This window comes from Dendrobates tinctorius, unplaced genomic scaffold, assembly GCF_039654945.1.
Source record: "Dendrobates tinctorius isolate UK_male_01 unplaced genomic scaffold, ASM3965494v1 ptg000455l, whole genome shotgun sequence".
Classification (NCBI taxonomy): Eukaryota; Metazoa; Chordata; class Amphibia; order Anura; family Dendrobatidae; genus Dendrobates; species Dendrobates tinctorius.
The window spans coordinates 3,227,328-3,248,974 of NW_027362117.1; the positions used below are offsets into that span (position 1 = coordinate 3,227,328).

The following is a 21,647-nucleotide window of genomic DNA, read 5'->3' on the forward strand; positions in this document are numbered from 1 at the left end:
TACAGGGGGAAGCTCTGTACGACCATTACACGACACTAATACAGGGGGAAGCTCTGTACGATCATTACACAACACTGATACAGGGGGAAGCTCTGTATGACCATCACACGGCACTACTACAGGGGGAAACTCTGTACGACCATCACACGACACTAATACAGGGGGTAGCTCTGTACGACCATCACAAGACACTAATACAGGGGGAAGCTCTGTACGACCATTATAAGACACTAATACAGGGGGAAGCTCTGTACGACCAGTACACGACACTAATACAAGGGGAAGCTCTGTACAACCATTACACGACACTAATACAGAGGGAAGCTTTGTACGACCATTACACGACACTAATACGGGGGGGAAGCTCTGTACGACCATCACACGACACTAACACGGGGGGAAGCTCCGTACGACCATTACACGACACTAATACAGGGGGTCGCTCCGTACGACCATTACACGACACTAATACAGGGGGAAGCTCTGTATGACCATTACACGACACTAATACAGCGGGAAGCTCTGTACGACCATCACACGACACTAATTCAGGGGGGTTGCTCTGTGTGAAAATCACACGACATTAATACAGGGGGTCGCTCTGTACGACCATTACACGACACTAATACAGGGGGTCGCTCCGTACGACCATTACACGACACTAATACAGGGGAAGCTCTGTACGACCATCACACGACACTAATACAGGGGGTCGCTCTGTACGACCATTACACGACATTAATACGGGGGGTCGCTCTGTACGACCATTACACGACACTAATACAGAGGGAAGTTCTGTACGACCATTATATGACAATAATACAGAGGGAAGCTCTGTACGACCATTACATGACACTAATACAGAGGGAAGCTCTGTAAGACCATCACACGACACTAATACAGAGGGAAGCTCTGTACCACCATTACATGACACCAATACAGAGGGAAGCTCTGTACAACCATTACACGACACTAATACAGAGGGAAGCTCTGTACGACCATTACACAACACTAATAGAGGGGAAGCTCTGTACGACCATTACACAACACTAATACAGAGGGAAGCTCTGTACCACCATTACATGACACCAATACAGAGGGAAGCTCTGTACAACCATTACACGACACTAATACAGAGGGAAGCTCTGTACGACCATTACACGACACTAATGCAGAGGGAAGCTCTGTACCACCATTACATGACACTAATACAGAGGGAAGCTCCGTACGTCCATTACACGACACTAATACAGAGGAAAGCTCTGTACGACCATTACACGACACTAACACAGGGGGTAGCTCTGTACGACCATCACAAGACACTAATACAGGGGGAAGCTCTGTACGACCATTACAAGACACTAATACAGGGGGAAGCTCTGTACAACCATTACACGACACTAATACAGAGGGAAGCTTTGTACGACCATTACACGACACTAATACATGGGAAGCTCTGTACGACCATCACACGACACTAACACGGGGGGAAGCTCCGTACGACCATTACACGACACTAATATAGAGGGTCGCTCCGTACGACCATTACACGACACTAATACAGGGGGTCGCTCCGTACGACCATTACACGACACTAATACAGGGGGAACCTCTGTACGACCATCACACGACACTAATACAGGGGGGTTGCTCTGTGTGACCATCACACGACAATAATACAGAGGGAAGCTTCATACGACCATTACACGACACTAATACAGGGGGTCGCTCTGTATGACCATTACATGACATTAATACAGGGGGTCGCTCTGTACGACCATTACACGACACTAATACAGAGGGAAGTTCTGTACGACCATTATATGACACTAATACAGAGGGAAGCTCTGTACGACCATTACATGACACTAATACATAGGGAAGCTCTGTAAGACCATCACACGACACTAATACAGAGGGAAGCTCTGTACCACCATTACATGACACCAATACAGAGGGAAGCTCTGTACAACCATTACACGACACTAATACAGAGGGAAGCTCTGTACGACCATTACACGACACTAATACAGGGGAAGCTCTGTACGACCATTACACGACACTAATACAGAGGGAAGCTCTGTACCACCATTACATGACACCAATACAGAGGGAAGCTCTGTACGACCATTACACGACACTAATACAGGGGGGTTGCTCTGTATGACCATCACACGACACTAATACAGAGGGAAGCTCCATACGACCATTACACGACACTAATACAGGGGGTCGCTCTGTACGACCATTACACGACACTAATACAGAGGGAAGCTCTGTATGACCATTACACGACACTAATACAGCGGGAAGCTCTGTACGACCATCACACGACACTAATACAGGGGGGTTGCTCTGTGTGACCATCACACAACACTAATACAGAGGGAAGCTCCATACGACCATTACACGACACTAATACAGGGGGTCGCTCTGTACGACCATTACACGACATTAATACAGGGGGTCGCTCTGTACGACCATTACACGACACTAATACAGAAGGAAGTTCTGTACGACCATTATATGACACTAATACAGAGGGAAGCTCTGTAAGACCATCACACAACACTAATACAGAGGGAAGCTCTGTACGACCATTACACGACACTAATACAGAGGGAAGCTCTGTACGACCATCACACGACACTAATACAGAGGGAAGCTCTGTACGACCATCACACGACACTAATACAGGGGGAATCTCCGTACGACCATTACACGACACTAATACAGAGGGAAGCTCTGTACGACCATTACACGACACTAATACAGGGGGAAGCTCTGTACGACCATTACATGACACTAATACAGGAGGTCGCTCTGTACGACCATTACACGATACTAATACAGGGGGAAGCTCTGTACGACCATTACACAACACTAATACAGAGGGAAGCTCTGTACGACCATCACACGACACTAATACAGGGGGAAGCGCCGTACGACCATTACACGACACTAATACAGGGGGTCGCTCTTGTACGACCATTACACGACACTAATACAGGGGGTCGCTCTGTAAGACCATCACACGACACTAATACAGGTGGAAGCTCTGTACCACCATTACATGACACTAATACAGAGGGAAGCTCCGTACGACCATTGCACGACACTAATACAGGGGGAAGCTCCGTACGACCATCACATGACACTAATACAGAGGGAAGCTCTGTACGACCATTATATGACACTAATACAGAGGGAAGCTCTGTACGACCATTACACGACACTAATACAGAGGGAAACTCTGTAAGACCATCACACGACACTAATACAGAGGGAAGCTCTGAACGACCATTACACGACACTAATACAGAGGGAAGTTCTGTATGACCATTACACGACACTAATACAGAGGGAAGCTCTTTACGACCTTTACACGACACTAATACAGGGGAAGCACTGTACGACCATCACACGACACTAATACAGGGGGAATCTCTGTACGACCATTACACAACACTAATACAGGAGGTCGCTCTGTACGACCATTACACGACACTAATACAGAGGGAAGCTCTGTACGACCATCACACGACACTAATACAGGGGGAAGCTCCGTACGACCATTACACGACACTAATACAGGTGGAAGCTCTGTACAACCATTACATGACACTAATACAGGGGGAAGCTCCGTACGACCCTTACACGACACTAATACATAGGGAATCTCTGTACGACCATTACACGACACTAATACAGAGGGAAGCTCCGTACGACCACTGCACGACACTAATACAGGGGGAAGCTCTGTACGACCATTACACGTCACTAATACGGGGGGAAGCTCTGTACAACCATTACATGACACTAATACAGGGGGAAGCTCCGTACGACCATGACACGACACTAATACATAGGGAAGCTCTGTACCACCATTACACGACACTAATACAGAGGGAAGCTCCGTATGACCACTGCACGACACTAATACAGGGGGAAGCTCCGTACGACCATGACACGTCACTAATACGGGGAAGCTCCGTATGACCATTACATGACACTAATACAGAGGGAAGCTCTGTACGACCATCACACGACACTAATACGGGGGGAAGCTCCGTGCGACCATCACACGACACTAAAGGTGACATGGTTGCTTTGAGTTCACCGCAGTGGAAATTGATTATCGACCACATGGTTTTTACATATTTTTTTTTTTTTTTTACCTTTTCCACCTGTAAAAACTCCACAATTAGTAACCGCATTGCAAGACTGGGGGAATTTTTGGGCAGTTTTTATATGTGACGCTTTTATGGTTGATGCAATTAGGGGTAAAACGTATGCGGGTTTTTGTACTTGATGTTGGTCGTTAATGACTCGTGTGAATATACCCCGAGAGCTCTGTTTGGGGTCACCCAGCTTTCTGTATGACAAACCTGACCGCTGCTATCAGGGCAGCTGATCACCTGCTCAGGGGTTTGGGATCTCCTTCCTCTAGAGTGGAGCATTATAAAAAGTAGTGAGATCCCCCCTACATAGCCATTAAAGATAGCCTGAGAATGTATGTGCACCCCCTGTGCTCAGCCCCAGAAGTTTTCTCTAAACTTCATCCATGACGTCACCGGGCAGCAGCCAATCAGCGCTGGAGAAAAGTTCTCCCATCCTTGAAGTAACGGATCTGTCTGCGCCGCCTCTGCCGCGGAGCATGCCGGGACGTGTAGTCAGCAGCGGAGGGTGAGGGACTACAATCCCCGCAGCCCATATAAAGCGCCGGAGCTGGAGGAGGAGGAGGACAGAGCCGGGGAGGAGAGGAGCATGGATGCGGGCAGCGCCTGCAGGTACGGCGCCCCCCGTGCAGCGCATCCCCCCTTATTGTGTCTGCGCTTCCTCTACATTGTATCATTTCTGCTTCCTTCGCGTCCTGCGGTTTCTGTGCGGCTTCTCCGAGCTCCAGGCTTTTCTAGTAGAGCAGATTGTGGCGCTATAACATAGGACATTGCCAGATGTCAGCAGGTGGGGGGCTGGGGGTGCTGCAAAGTTGTGGCTGCAGTGCTGTGAAGGGTTAATAATGTGTGCAGGGGCTGGGGGGCCCTGGATGTGCAGGGTGTGGGGGGGGCTGTGGATGTGCAGGGTGTGGGGGCTGTGGATGTGCAGGGTGTGGGGGGGCTGTGGATGTGCGGGGGGGCTCTGGATGTGCAGGGTGTGGGGGGGGGGGCTCTGGATGTGCAGGGTGTGGGGGGGCTGTGGATGTGCCGGGGGGCTGTGGATGTGCAGGGTGTGGGGGGGGCTCTGGATGTGCAGGGTGTGGGGGGGGCTCTGGATGTGCAGGGTGTGGGGGGGGGGCTCTGGATGTGCAGGGTGTGGGGGGGGGGCTCTGGATGTGCAGGGTGTGGGGGGGGGCTCTGGATGTGCAGGGTGTGGGGGGGGGGGCTCTGGATGTGCAGGGTGTGGGGGGGGGGCTCTGGATGTGCAGGGTGTGGGGGGGGGGGGCTCTGGATGTGCAGGGTGTGGGGGGGGCTCAGGTTATTTATTTTCTTCTTGTATCAGACTTTATTTATTTATTTGGTTTATTCCTCAGAGATTTATTTTCATAACCTCACTGTTTCCTGAGGATCCTGGAAGCCTCTCTGCTTCTTATCAGGTCTCCAGGAACCTTTGCCTTAGGATCTAATCCCCACCATGGAGATCCAGGGCCTGACGCTGTGCAACACAGGCCGCCTGCTGCTGACACTACAACTCCCAGCACTCACTGATGGCCGGGAGCTGCTGGTGTAGAGCTCTGGTATTGGAGTGTGTAATGTTGGAACTACAAGTCTCAGCATGCACCAACAAACTGGATTCTTACCTGGTATCCTGCAGAAAGGTCTAAAACCTTTGCACCATCGGCATGTATATGCCCAGGTTATACCAGCTGTACATATAGTTATATACAGGAGATGCTCAGGTTATACCGGCTGTACATATATAATTATATACAGGAGATGCTCAGGTTATAGCGGCTGTACATATATAATTATATACAGGAGATGTCCAGGTTATACCGGCTGTATATATATAATTATATACAGGAGATGCCCAGGTTATACCGGCTTGCTTCACATGAATGGTGAATGTGATAAGCTTCAGATGGTGTTGCAGAGAACTGTACACTTCTACTTTTTCTGAAAGTTTTTGGTGACCACTGACCTGTGTGTATTCTTAATTTTTTGTTTTTGTCCATAATACTGTAATGTGGGGAAGGAAAAGGTAAATTTCAGATCTCCAGACTATGCTGGGAAATTTTAGCTCTGCTGCAGTGAGTGCAGCTCTGGAATATAATACAGGGTGTAACTCAGGATCAGTAAGGCTGGTTTCACATTTGCGTTAAAACAATGCTGCGCCCTGCGTCGTTAAGCCCCGCCCCGAGCCGGCTCCCTGCCCGCCCCATCTGGGATCACCGCCTACTTTCGCATTTGCACGCATGCGATCGGTGCAACCTATCTTTAGCATAGGGTGCGCAGATCATGCGCTGCCAGTGTGAAAGTAGCGTGCTGCGCACTTTTGACGGTGCGCCGTGCGCGTCGAAATGCAACATGCTGCATTTCGGCGCGCACGGCGCACCGTCAAAAGTGTGCAGCACGCTACTTTCACACTGGCAGCGCATGATCTGCGCACCCTATGCTAAAGATGGGGTGCGCCGATCGCATGCGTGCAAATGCGAAAGTAGGCGGTGATCCCAGATGGGGCGGGCAGGGAGCCGGCTCGGGGCAGGGCTTAACGACGCAGGGCGCAGCATTGTTTTAACGCAAATGTGAAACCAGCCTAAGGCTAAGTGCACACACTGCGGTTTTGCCCTGCGGTTTGCCACCTGGACAATGGAATAGGTGGCAAACCGCAGCAGAATCCGCAGAAATAATTGACATGTCAATTGTTTCTGCGGATTCAAAACCTCAGCTTTTCCGCAGTTAAAAATCTGCAGCGTGTGCACAGCAGAATGTTAATCCCATAGGATAACATGCTACTGTACACTGTCTGCAGAACTGCTGCAGTCAAAACCGCAGCAAAAACCGCAGCGTGTGCACATAGCCTAATGTAATGTATGTACCCAGTGACTGCACCAGCAGAATAGTGAGTGCAGCTCTGGGGTATAATACAGGATGTAGCTCAGGATCAGTAATGTATGTACCCAGTGACTGTACCAGCAGAATAGTGAGTGCAGCTCTGGGGTATAATACAGGATGTAGCTCAGGATCAGTAATGTACAGTATGTACCCAGTGACTGCACCAGCAGAATAGTGAGTGCAGCTCTAGTGTATAATAAGAATGTAGCTCAGGATCAGTAATGTAATGTATGTACCCAGTGACTGTACCAGCAGAATAGTGAGTGCAGCTCTGGGGTATAATACAGTATGTAACTCAGGATCAGTAATGTAATGTATGTACCCAGTGACTGCACCAGCAGAATAGTGAGTGCAGCTCTGGGGTATAATACAGGATGTAACTCAGGATCAGTAATGTAATGTATGTACCCAGTGACTGCACCAGCAGAATAGTGAGTGCAGCTCTAGTGTATAATACAGGATGTAGCTCAGGATCAGTAATGTATGTACACAGTGACTGCACCAGCAGAATAGTGACTGCAGCTCTGGGGTATAATACAGGATGTAACTCAGGATCAGTAATGTAATGTATGTACACAGTGACTGCACCAGCAGAATAGTGAGTGCAGCTCTGGAGTATAATACAGGATGTAACTCGGGATCAGTAATGTAATGTATGTACACAGTGACTGCACCAGCAGAATAGTGAGTGCAGCTCTGGGGTATAATACAGGATGTAGCTCAGGATCAGTAATGTATGTACTCAGTGACTGCACCAGCAGAATAGTGAGTGCAGCTCTAGTGTATAATACAGGATGTAGCTCAGGATCAGTAATGTATGTACACAGTGACTGCACCAGCAGAATAGTGAGTGCAGCTCTGGGGTATAATACAGGATGTAGCTCAGGATCAGTAATGTATGTACACAGTGACTGCACCAGCAGAATAGTTAGTGCAGCTCTTGTGTACTGTAAAGTGGAAGGTTGTTGATCATTGCTGACTACTGATCTGAACTTGCTGCAGAGTCTCCTTCGCTTAGGACTTTGTAAATGACTGTTCTATGGATTTCTCAGGATGCTGTTGCTCCGAGTTGTTTGTACTTGTGGTACCTCTGACTGTTTCCCAGTGCCGGTCTCTTTTGTACATCAGAGATGGGCTCTGCGGTCTCCGCCGCCTGCCTCTGTTCTCCGCACTCCTCCTGATTTTTCTATTTATAGGATCACAAGACATTATTGTAACCGAGTTGAGGAGTATATTTTCATTCAATCACCTTCCTCCTCTGCGTTCTGCACCATCTGGAATCTGCGCACGCCACTGGTTCGGATAATGCATCTCCGTGGAGGTGAAGAGTAAACTTTGCTCGTTTCGGGGGCGCTCGTTTGGCTTTATTGGAGGTGTTCTCTGTCCAGCGACTCCTCGGGTCTATAGAAACTGTGCTGGAGCGTTATAAGAGGCGCTGGAGGAATGTGACAGATTATGGGGCCGTGAGGTTTACACCTCCTGTCGCTTGCCTTCTTTACAGATTACTGCATGCAGGGGTGCAGCTGCAATAGGTGCAGGGGTTGTAATCGCACTTGGAGCCCAAGGGGTCCAAAAGGTGTCTCTGGCCTGTATGAAAAGACCACTACTATTAAAGACTAGTAATAGTTTGGGGGCCCTGTTGGCACTTTTGCATTGAGACTCACGAGCTTCACAACTAACTGCAAGCGCTGTCATCCCAACCTGAAATGACTGATGTAGAGAATAATGGTAATATCCATAATGACCTCTTTCAGGGGCCATATCACCCTCACATTGAACATATGATATTAATTATAACTGGGGAAGCGAGAGGGAGAGAGCTGACACATCAACCTCCATTGAAGTAGGACCTCTAGCCGTGAATAGGTAATAAATAGCAAGAGATCTGATGAGAGGCAGCCACCAAGTTTAGAATTGGTATAGTCAGAGGAGGAGACGTGCAAGGGTTTCCTCAGTTCAAAGGCTTGATCTCAGATACTCTAGAGCCAGTGCTCAGTGATAAATATTGGGGTTTTCATCAATCAGAAATTTATGGGAGATGTAGTGGAGGCATGAACATAACTCATTCACTCACATCACGGTAAGGCTATCCTGACCCCTCCAACTTGATATCAGTCTGATGGATGATGCTATCCTTGCCATGTTTCATCTCTATAGAAAGTTAATATTGTGATGGGAAACATGATGACAATATCCTGAAAGCTGGGGCTCTCCTGAATTTTTAAAAGCCCTAGCACATCCCACGACCAGCCCCCATTTGAGCTTGCCAAGGGGTGGTATGTGTGTGGAACCTTGACCTAATAAAATTCAGCATTTTGCCTTCTTGTCATTTCTGTCCTGGAAAACACCGTACTCTGTGGTCCTTAGTTTCCTCAACATTAGCAGTGCATCCCTCTGCTAAGCTCTGAGACATCAGATTTAGTAATTCCCTTTGTTATCCTCTTTTATGTGGTTGTATATACTGTATTGTTTTGTCTTTATAAACGCTGCCTACCTTTTCAGTTTAAATCTATAATATGAAATGGCTCCATTCCTCTTGTTCTGTAAACCGCACTCTGAAGCCAAGCGCTGCCTGTAACGGGCGTCCAATCGACCTGTATAAATGATTGGTGGTGGCAGCGAGTAGTGCCTGTTGTTGTGGAGTTGGCAGTGACTGTACCGGTCTATATATAATATTCCAGGCATTGGAATCAGAGGTCTATATACCATACGCTCACTGAGAGTTCCCCTAGTAGTGGAAGCGGCTTCTACCATCACTTGTCAATTGTATAATTGTTCTGATGTTTGGAGGCAGTGGACATGTGCCCCTGATAACTTGGTGGGATCTGCGTGATCTCTGCGATGTTCCTCCTGATGACCGGGTCAGTAGTCTACAGCAGAATAGAAATTTGCAGGACCCTGGTCAGACATGTGCGCTGTTTTCCATGGTGGCTGAACCAGAGCCAACTCCCCTTGACCGGCAATTGAATATCTGCGTTCTGGGTGCCTCTTATGTTACCTGAGGCTCAGGGTGACACTGAAGGAAGTTTGTGCCCTGGTCCAGCTGCCACCTGTGCACATGGGGGACGCCTGACCAGAGGCTGGCAAATGTTTTGCTTAACCTGCAATGTGGAGCAAATGGCACCGGAAGACTCTGATTCCAGAGTTGTCAGATCTGCTCATTATCAACGAGTGGAAATATTAAAGGTCATATTTCTGAGAATAAAAATTATGGATCGGAGATCATCTGCTAATCTCTGGGACCCCCAGTGATCCAGAATATGGAGCTGAGCCCTGTTAATTGCCGGGGCCCCCGGTGATCTGGAGGATGGGGCTGTGTCCTGCTAATCGCAGAGACCCAAAATCCGGAGGATGGGGCTGAACCCTACTAATCGCCGAGACCCCCAGTGATCCGGAGGACGGGGCTGAACCCTACTAATCGCCGAGACCCCCAGTGATCCGGAGGACGGGGCTGAACCCTACTAATCGCCGAGACCCCCAGTGATCCGGAGGACGGGGCTGAACCCTACTAATCGCCGAGACCCCCAGTGATCCGGAGGACGGGGCTGAACCCTACTAATCGCCGAGACCCCCAGTGATCCGGAGGACGGGGCTGAACCCTACTAATCGCCGAGACCCCCAGTGATCCGGAGGACGGGGCTGAACCCTACTAATCGCCGAGACCCCCAGTGATCCGGAGGACGGGGCTGAACCCTACTAATCGCCGAGACCCCCAGTGATCCGGAGGACGGGGCTGAACCCTACTAATCGCCGAGACCCCCAGTGATCCGGAGGACGGGGCTGAACCCTACTAATCGCCGAGTCCCCCAGTGATCCGGAGGACGGGGCTGAACCCTACTAATCGCCGAGACCCCCAGTGATCCGGAGGATGGGGCTGTGCCCTGCTAATCGCTGGGACCCCCCAGTGATCTAGAATATGGGGCTGAACCCTGCTAATCGCTGGGAACCCTAGTGATCCAGAGGATGGGGCTGAACCTTGCTAATCGCCGAGATCCCCAGTGATCTGGAGGATGGGGCTGTGTCCTGCTAATCGCTGGGATCCGCGGTGATTCGGAATATGGGGCTGAGCCCTGCTAATCGCTGGGACCCCCAGTGATCTGGAATATGGGGCTGAGCCCTGCTAATCGCTGGGACCCCCAGTGATCTGGAATATGGGGCTGAGCCCTGCTAATCGCTGGGACCCCCCAGTGATCTGGAGGATGGGGCTGAGCCCTGCTAATCGCCGGGACCCCCCAGTGATCTGGAGGATGGGGCTGAGCCCTGCTAATTGCCGGGACCCCCCAGTGATCTGGAGGATGGGGCTGTGTCCTGCATGGATGAGAGGCTCAGCTTTCATGCCACTCATTGTCTGAGACTGCCAGGTTCAGCACTTGGCCGTTCCCAACAGTGTTGTAGTCGGTGCATGGCGTCAAGGATGAGCGTGTGCGGCTGCAATCCACAAGGCAGAGCCCCATTCTTAGTGGTACAATGTCCTGATCTGGGGGTCCCAGTGGTCAGATCCTCAGTGATCGGCTCGTTATCCCCCGACCTATGGTGTGTGTGGAATCCATCTACTTTAATGCCGAAAAGTTCTGATTATAGTCCAGCCGCACAGTATCAGCGGATCAGGAGCCATGGATTGTCTCCATGATGGTGTCAAGACCAAATTTCAGTTGATAAAGGGTGAACTCTGGAAGGGAAGCGGAGTCCAGCCTGCTGGGAGTAGTAGTGCTGGGGATGATTGTGGTGTTGGTGGAGGTCTCCTGTGTGATGGGGCTGCGCCTCCAGAGATCAGGCTGACAATGAGGCTTGTGTGGAGCGCACTGGCTTCTTACTGACTGTGATACATTGTCCTCCAGGACCACAAGATTGTCCCAGGGAATGTAGGGTTTGTTTTTCCTTTTTGACCCTGTAATCTCTGACCAGTGCACCCCACGTAGGCGAGAGGAACTTCCCATCTACAGAGACTTGTGCGGTGACCATATCTGCAGGTTACACGTTTTTTTTTCTCTTGCGCTGCATAACTTTCCTAGGACGCTCATTTCACGGTAATCCCCCGACAAAGCAGACCGCCTGGACATGGGGGTATAATATTGCTAGAAATCCTAATTCTCTAGCGGCTCGTCCTGTGTGCTATGTCGGGTTTCCAGGCTGCCGATCTGAGCAAACGATTGGACTAAAATCTGCAAAGAAAAAAGCAGCAGTATAAGTTCAGAAATGTAATTCACCACTGACGCTGCGTGTGAACACGTCCTCGCTCCTATGAATGTCACTTGTTTTATTATTTTGGAGAGCTGAGTGATGACGGACGGCCCATCGTTTCTCACAAAGGGGTGATCAGCTGTATTAGTATTCATTATCTCTCTTCCAATTTCAGGGAAACTGACACATGAATCCGGGCAGCAGATCATGGCTGTCGGGCTGAGTCCAGTGGGCGGTCCTTATCTGTGACTGACAGCTTTCCTTGTACAAGTGTTTCCAGTCCTAGCTGTCAGTCGCCGCAGCAGTGCCCGATTGCCTCCATATCCTGTGATGAGATCAGTGTGCTCCACTCTGTAGCTCGCTGACTGCAGATTGCATTTCCAATGTGACAGGTTCCCATATAAATGTATTTAATTGTGGCTAAAACAATTTGCAACAATGTTTCGTTTAACAGCGTTGCAGCCTTTGCCTTCTGTAGCCTCTGATGCACTGTCAATTGCTGGCTAGAGAATGAGTTCATTGAGAATCTGTCAGTGAGCTCCTTCCATAGGGAACCTGTCAATTGATTCCTACTGCCAAACCTCGGTCAGCACAAATCAGATCCTGCTGCACAACTGCGGCCGTGTACACGGGTGTAGATTTCTATGCAACTCCCAGCGTTTTATAGTAAATGATCTGAAGCTTTTCCCAACGCCGCTGCAGGTGATTGACAGGTCTGTAGCAGCGCTGGGAACAGCCCGGAGGGGAGCGGTGACCGACTAATCTGCTTGTGACTTGGGCAGCAGGAATTATGGCTGCTTCAGAGCACCTAAATGACATCATCAAAGGTGGGGGGGGAGCCTATCTGTACCCATGTGCTTTACTCACCCTCCCCAGGTCTGCTATTCAGTGTCTGCTGCAGCAATCAGTGAATAGAGCTGGAGTGACAGAGGCTTCAGATCTACCATAGCTCTTCAGCATCATTTTGTATGTGAAGTCAAACTCTGATTTCTCAGTAACGGAGGATCGGACTGGACTCGTAAAGGGAGACTCGTGCACATCTGACCCTGGCCTTAATTGCAGGTTCTCTGGTCTTGTGGTTCCTTTCAGCCACTTGCTGGATTATTGGTAGTTCTGGATTATCAGTGCCCAGGTCCATATTTCTTCCCAGAATCTGCCCCTCTCTGGAGTTCTGCGGAGTAACCAATTAACGTGACTCGGTCATCACCCGGGGTCTATTTCTGGGATGTGAATTCTAGGAATGTAATGCCATAAATAGGACGTTTCATCAAATCTGTGCCAGCCGCAGCTGATGTGTGATTACAGCCCGTGCTGGGCAGGATCAGAGGCGGACGCTCCTCCGACCACCGCTGCTCACAGGACTAAACCTCAGAGCCTTGAGGTCACTGTCCTGCGCTGGAGCCGCGCACCCCTCTGATCATGGAAGATGGCGCGTTACAGATCACGGGGGCACGTTACAGATCACGGGGGGGGGGGGGGCTACAATGTCATCACTTGTCTGCACCGTACTCCCCAATATGAAGATAGAAAAACAGAGTAACCACGAGCCACAGGAGATGTGGATACTTATTACTTACACATACTTCTCGACTATTTTATTAGGTCTTTTCTTCCCCTAGTCTATCACTACATGGCTGCCTCCCTTTGTCTTAGAATGTTCTTCCTTATTACCAATCTATATTCTTATAATAAAAATGATGATGATTTTACTAGTATTGTATCAATACAATTTGTCGTATTTTTCATCTTTCCCGTGGTTCTTGGTTACTCTTGTTGGGACCACTCCACACGTATATTTACTTTCCTGGATTTTACTCATGGGGGAATCGTATCGCAATTGAGCTGGTTCCTGGCTATATGTGATCATTAGGAAGGTTTTCAATATCTGTTGTTCCCTTCCCCAATATACAGGATCTCTGCTCGTTGTCAGTGGAAATCTGCTTGTTTACATTCAGAGGCGGCTCCGACCCATTCACACAACTACGAGGGAGTCTGGACCAGGAAACGGGAGCTTAATGCTGTTACTAATCAGCAGAATAGTGAGTGCAGCTCTGGGGTATAATGCAGGATGAGTAATGTATGTATACAGTGACTGCACCAGCAGAATAGTGAGTGCAGCTCTGGGGTATAATACAGGAGGTAACTCAGGATCAGTAATGTATGTACACAGTGACTGCACCAGCAGAATAGTGAGTGCAGCTCTGGAGTATAATACAGGATGTAACTCAGGATCACAAATGTAATGTATGTACACAGTGATTGCACCAGCAGAATAGTGAGTGCAGCTCTGGAGTATAATACAGGATGTAACTCAGGATCAGTAATGTAATGTATGTACACAGTGACTGCACCAGCAGAATAGTGAGTGCAGCTCTGGGGTATAATACAGGAGGTAACTCAGGATCAGTAATGTATGTACACAGTGACTGCACCACCAGAATAGTGAGTGCAGCTCTAGAGTGTAGTGTGTATTCATGGTGAGCAGAGCAGCCCTTCAGATGACGTTTTCTGAGAGATTTCGGTATTTGGCGGATGCTCTTCGCTCTTGTTGTTCTGCGTCTCTCGCCCTCCGTGGGTTGTTGTCGCTCTGTATTGTTGTACGTTGTTGCACAGACTCGTGCGACACTTCTCCTGTGCCCTTGGCCTTGATGTGAAGTTTTGCCGATGACGCATCGCTGGGCGCTATTTGTTACCGGATGAACCCTTTTGGCGCGGAGCATTTTCTGACCTTCGTGTCCTATTTGGGTTAATGTTTCCATGAATTCAGCACCTGAGGTGACTGATGCGGCGGAGCCTAGTTTGCTAACGACTTGTTAATCAGATGGCGTCCTCTCGCAGCTGTGATGCGTTGTCGTGTTTTTTTTTTTTTTTTTTTCTCTTTCGTTGCTCTGCTAGAAATGTTGTTTTCAGCCTAATTTGGTGATGGGGTAAGTAGGGCAGAGGATTGTGCTGCAGACTCGTCTCCGGGAAGGAGGATTTGAGTCTGGTAGCAGGGAGGCGTCCTGTGCGGCACGTAGGAAGAGGCTCGTCATCCCCCGCCGCCATCAGCAGAGGCCTTAGGGGGTGTGCACACGCTGCGGTTCCGCAGCGGATTTGGCCGCTGCGGATCTGCAGCAGATTTAGCTGCGGTGTACAGTACCATAATATCCTATGGATATTGAAAACCGCTGTGCAGACGGTGCGGATTTTTCCGCGTGGTTTTGGAATTGACATGTCAATTTCTGTGGATTCCGCTGTGGTTTGCTGTCTCCTCCATTGTGGAGATAAAAAACAGCGGGCCAATCCACAGCGTGTGCAGTGCACATACCCTTAATGCTGGTCACACACATTCGATGGCTGTCGGCCGAGTGCTGCTCCTGACAGTCATCTCCCCCTACACACGGGCGTTCCTCTGGCCGAACGCGTCTGTGGTCTGAGAAAGCTGCCGACTGACACATCTGCTCACCCCGGGGACAACCATGCAATCTGCGGTCTGAAATCAGACATGGGTGATCGACGTCTGTCGGCCGGTGCCCCCACACACATTAGACTGTCAGTGGAACCTGTCGATATTGGCGGCGCGTTTAGCCGACATTAGTCTGAGTGTTGGGGGCTTAAGGCTGCACTTCTTACCCTTTTTATTCTTCTTGTCCAGGATTGGTGGAACATGTCTCCTTGTGCGCCACCGCTGTGTGCAGGCTGGGTGTGGTATTGCAGCTCCGAGCCTTCATCTTGACAGAGCTGAGCTGCAGTACCTGAGACAGCCTGAAGACAGCGGTGGCACTGTTATTGGTAGATCTACATCAGTGGTTGTTCTGATGTTGGAGGTAAAGTCAACCATGACTATAGTCCTAGAATGAATCCGCATCTGATCTTCAATTATCAGATATAAGAAGCTTGGTGCGCCCTATGGGGAACCCACCCCACCAGTGCATTTGCTCTGATAGGTCATGTAACTAAATAGGGCTACCCATTTTGAGGAGGCTATAGAAATACGAATGATTTTTGCCTGAACCAACTATTGGCCGCAGAAGATAACTGCAATAATCCGCAATGTCTGTCACTTTCCAAGATGGACATCGCATTGCTGGAAGATTCGCGGAGGACGTGCTCACGTGTTACCAATGTTGCGTGACATTCACTTGTTTGTCTCTTCTGTTTCTGAAATCCATGTCTGTTCAAGAATGATAGGCCGGGAGCCACCATTAGGGGGAGCTCACTGCATACTAGTTTAGAGTGCTGGTCAATGTGAGCTCCCCCTGGTGGTGGCTGCAGGAAGGTAGTCTCTGATGTTCTGGTTTATGCTGTGGGTTTGGTTCTGTATCGGGAAAACCACCTAAGTTATGATAAAGTTATCAGTGCGGATTGTTATTGCCGACGAAGGATTGCACAGCTGCTTCTTGGGTGACAAAGGACCTGGTCTCCTGCTCTGTATTCCAGGGCTTGACTTTCCCCCTGGGAATTTATTGCAGAGAAATGTTTCCAGTGTAATAAGAAGAATCCTCTCTTGTCGTTCTTGTGGAGTGTGAAGGCTGCATTGTGTAATATAGCTGGAAGCCAGTGCGGTCGGCGCAGAGTAAAGAAGGCACATGAGGTGCTCGCAAATCTGAGTGATGGTTACTAGAAATATCTCAGGAGCTGGGGAATAATTTGGATGTTTTTTATGCTTTAATTATGCACCAGGTGGCTGTAGCAACCCGCTGCACCTCTAACATGGCTGCCTTACGGAAACTTCTTTAACTCTTGGCTCCTGAAGGAACAGTTTAAACTAAATATTGATGACTGGTCACTGGGTCCATAATGTGGAAAGGTCTCATGGTAACATGTCTATGGCTTTACTTTATGATCGGGGGTCTCCCTCACCTTGGGGCGCTCCTCTTTGCCTTTGGCTTGGGGCGCTCCTCTTTGGCTTGGGGCGCTCCTCTTTGGCTTGGGGCGCTCCTCTTTGGCTTGGGGCGCTCCTCTTTGCCTGTGGTTTGTCCCTCACCTTTGGCTTGGGGCGCTCCTCTTTGCCTGTGGCTTGTCCCTCACCTTTGGCTTGGGGTGCTCCTCTTTGCCTGTGGCTTGTCCCTCACCTTTGGCTTGGGGCGCTCCTCTTTGCCTGTGGCTTGTCCCTCACCTTTGGCTTGGGGCGCTCCTTTTTGCCTGTGGTTTGTCCCTCACCTTTGCCTTGGGGCGCTCCTTTTTGCCTGTGGTTTGTCCCTCACTTTTGGCTTGGGGCGCTCCTGTTTGCCTGTGGTTCGTCCCTCACCTTGGGCTCTGGCTGGTTGGTGATCACCGCTTTCTCATAGGACATTTAGTGTTTTCCTTTGAGTTGCAGAAGTTTTAGTTCCCAGTTCTGAGGTTGTGGCGCCTTCATGGTTTCTCTCCGTGCTGCTGGGTTTTTACTGTTCTTCCTCTTGGTGGGTTTATTAGTTTCTTGTTTGCTGTCGGGACCCCCTGCCTCTGAGCTTCCACCGTTGGAGGCCTGAGATGTCTCTGGATGTAGGATATTCTGTGTCTAACGTGTAACTCATTGGCTGAGAATGGATCGTGGCTGGACTCTCATGGAAAGGTGGCAGGTGATGGTTCCATCATCGGCTCTGCATGTTGATGTGTTGACTCGGGGGTGCAGACAGATTTTTTTTTTTTTTTTTTTTTTTCTTCACTCCTTAGCAATCTGAATGGTGCAGTGGAGGAGGAGAACGCTGGCACCTCGCGGCTCCAAATATCCGGGACACCGCCAGTATTAATATCTAACTGGGCAAAGTGGAATAGATATAGTTTTTGGAAAATAGGGCAAATATTTGTGGCCAGTAAAGTAGGGCGAGTGCTGGGACTGTGGGGACTGCAGAGCTCATCAGGGTGCAGGTGCGGAATAGGGGGTCCGGAGGGTGATGACTCGATAATCCACACCGGTTCATTGTGCCCCTCGGGGCATAGTGTGGAGTGGCCATCTTCATGCACGGTGTCTCGCTCCTGAGCAGGGTGCCCCTCCTGCAGGAGACCCCTGTGGACAGGTGTGGGGTGCATTGGACCCCAAGCGAGTTTCTTTCCATCATATGAAGGTCGGTAACATCTGTTCCAGTCGCTTCCTAGCTAGGTCGCCTACACGGGCCACGGCGAGGAGCCAGTGACTAATGGTGTCAGGACTTTGGTGCGACTAACGTAAGGTTAGTTTTGGGACTATGGCCGTTGTGAAACCTCCCACGATGCACTGCAGCAGTGGAAAATGACCTCCTGCCATGGGGGAGCGGCACAACACTTGTCTGCAGCTCTGGAGGTGACTGGAGGATGAGACGTGAAGTCGCTTTTGAATCTGCAGCGAGTATCTTTCAGTGGCTCCTGGATTCAGTCTGGTCCCCCCCCATATTCAGCCTCGCGGAGCCCTCGTGCCATCGGCCGTCGTCTTCACATGGATTCCGCCTACGTCTCCATTCTGTGGAGGCGCGTGGACAAGTGTCTTGGCTGACCACGATGGACGACTTATAACCCGCTGTGGCCTCCTGTTGGTGCTGAACGGTCGTCTCCATCTCCCCGTCCTCCCGGTGACTGACACCCGGGGATACAGCCGCTTATCTCCTTGTCCGGGAGAATCGGCCACAGAGGCGAATGTTGGCCGCTCCTCTGTGACAGATTGTACTGAGCGACATCCTAGTGACAGACTGCAGAGCCGTCACCTGGAAGCGCAGAGCAGCGCTCCCCATCTGCTCCGCACATCTCACCAAAGTGTTCATGTAATGTTCTGCCCTCAGCCAGAGCAGAGGGGGGTCTCCGACCGTACCGGGGTGTAATGTGTACAGTGACCGCACTATTATAATTTATTCCATGGCGCTTTACTGTACTTGTTTTTATTATGTACACCCCCTCCTCACATGTAATCTTAAACAATACAAGTCACGACTGGTCCAGGAGGAGAGAGGACCCTGCCCGCGAGGGCTCAGTCTACAAGGGATGGGTGAGGATACAGTAGGCGAGGGTAGAGCTGGTCGTGCAGTGTAGCAGAATAGTGAGTGCAGCTCTGGAGTATAATACAGGATATAACTCAGGATCAGTAATGTAATGTATGTACACAGTGACTGCACCAGCAGAATAGTGAGTGCAGCTCTGGGGTATAATACAGGATGTAACTCAGGATCAGTAATGTAATGTATGTACACAGTGACTCCACCAGCAGAATAGTGAGCGCAGCTCTGGAGTATAATACAATATAGGTCATGATGTACACTACCTCCGCTGTATGTGGATATGATGTTAGTAAATGTGGTTTCTATAGTTAACTATTGTAGTTGAATATGACTGGGCCGGGTGGTAGATCCACAGAGCGGGGGGTGATCGCACCTCGTACCCGTATCATCGCTGTTCTCACCCCTTCAGGCATATCCGTCACCTGATCGCCGTGGATGATTTGCTTTTCTCATGCTGATTTTCATCGGCTATGCTGGTACATGGAGGGGGGGGGGGGAGAGCTTTCACATTAGGATATGTGACCTACAACTACGACCCCCGTCATGCTCCAGGTGTCGGTTGATGACAATAATTAAACCTTGTTACTTTGTATCTCTGCAGCTTTTCTCTTTAGACCCTTTCATTATTCTCTTCCCACAGCCGAGCGCTGAAGCTGCAGAATAGAAACCTGCCAGATGCCGCTGAAATCAATAGTCCTCCGCTGCCGGCCCTGGGCGCCCGCAGCGGCTGCATTGATGCTGCACATCTGTCTGGATCACGGTTTGCTCTGACTTTTCTGATCCGTCTTCACATGTGGAGACTTTCTATATTCTGCAGCTTCAGGCGGCCACCCATTACTATGGTGACAGCAGATGATCCCACCATGAGACCCTCGTGACGACAGCTTTACTGCATCCAATGGTCCCCAGTGTAATGTCGGTGACTATCATCAATGTGAGAATGTGGTCGGGATGGCCTACGATGTAGGAGACCCCCGTACTCTTCAGCCCACCAAGATGGAAACCTGCCTGGTTACATGTAGAGCCCAGAAACTGCCGCAACCTTCTCACTAGTGCCTCTGCCTGACCGCCGCTCCAATCATTCCCTCTGGCGGCTGCTCTGGTTGATCAGCAGTCGGACCCAGAGACCTGTAGAACTAGTTCTCGCTTCCCTCGAGTACAGATGACTACTCGATCAGGCCGTCTCTGTGATCGTGGGTTCTGGACATAAATTGTAGATGCTAATGTGAGGGTCCCGGTGGGGAGACCTGTATCTAAGTGCTGCACAACCACCTAGGCCAGGCGGACAGATGACTGGGGGTACAGGGTCGTCTTCACGATCCATTGTCCGTAGCAGTCGCCCCAATATCTTGCCTTGAAAACTCTGAAGGTCGCGAGTCAGATCCTCAGTATACCCCGTTATTGTTATAAAGATGGCTGAAGTGTCCTTGTGCATCATCTGGAGGCAGAATACGGACATCCGGGGGTCCCCACTGACCCCCACTCTGTTATTGCACCAAGCTCTCCCTCCACAAATATCGCATCTTAGTCACCTCTTCTCTCGCAGTATCCTCCGATCTCCAGATTAGCACATGGCGACTGATCGATGGGAGCCAGCACCCAGGAAAGCCACAGAGTGTGAGCGGCTCCTGCCCACCCAGGTCATTCATTGGCTGCTGGTGGCCGAGGGAGCGGACAGCAGAGATTTTCTCGCATGTATTCACCTTATGGGGTAAAGTCTAATTGGGGTCGGATGAGTCTGGCTCGTCTCTGTGAGCGGAGATGAAAGAGCCAGGTCACCAGCTAGCTGGATTGGCCATCAAGTTATTTTAGTCACATGTATAACGCCATGAATTCCACAGCGCGTTACAGACCTACATCTCTGTCCCCAATGGGGCTCGGTCAAGACTGTATCTGGAGTATAGGAGGAAACCGGAGAATCTGGATGAAACGCAGATGAACACACAAACGCCCTGCAGATGTCGTCCTTGGTGGGATTTGTCCCCCAGTGGTGACCACTGAGCCACCGTGCCGCCCTATATATAGTATGGTGCTGAGTACTGAGCCACCGTGCCGCCCTATATATAGTATGGTGCTGAGTACTGAGCCACCGTGCCGGCCTATATATAGTATGGTGCTGAGTACTGAGCCACCGTGCCGGCCTATATATAGTATGGTGCTGACCACTGAGCCACCATGCCGGCCTATATATAGTATGGTGCTGACCACTGAGCCACCGTGCCGGCCTATATATAGTATGGTGCTGACCACTGAGCCACCGTGCCGCCCTGTATATATAGTATGGTGCTGACCACTGAGCCACCGTGCCGCCCTGTATATATAGTATGGTGCTGACCACTGAGCCACCATGCCGCCCTATATATAGTATGGTACTGAGCAACCGTGCCGCCCTATATATAGTATGGTGCTGACCACTGAGCCACCGTGCCGGCCTATATATAGTATGGTGCTGAGTACTGAGCCACCGTGCCGGCCTATATATAGTATG

At 50.0% G+C, this 21,647-nt stretch overlaps 1 protein-coding gene across 10 annotated transcripts in view; it reads left to right on the plus strand.

Annotated features, from left to right (window-relative positions):
* The first annotated feature begins 4,684 nt into the window (after positions 1–4,684).
* Positions 4,685–21,647, plus strand: part of ITPR1 (inositol 1,4,5-trisphosphate receptor type 1) — a 70,772-nt gene continuing 53,809 nt past the window's right edge. For all 10 annotated transcript variants that reach the window (XM_073564536.1, XM_073564537.1, XM_073564540.1 and 7 more), the window contains exon 1: positions 4,685–4,790. The gene's annotated coding sequence lies outside the window, so the exon portion shown is untranslated. The remainder of the gene's footprint in view (positions 4,791–21,647) is intronic.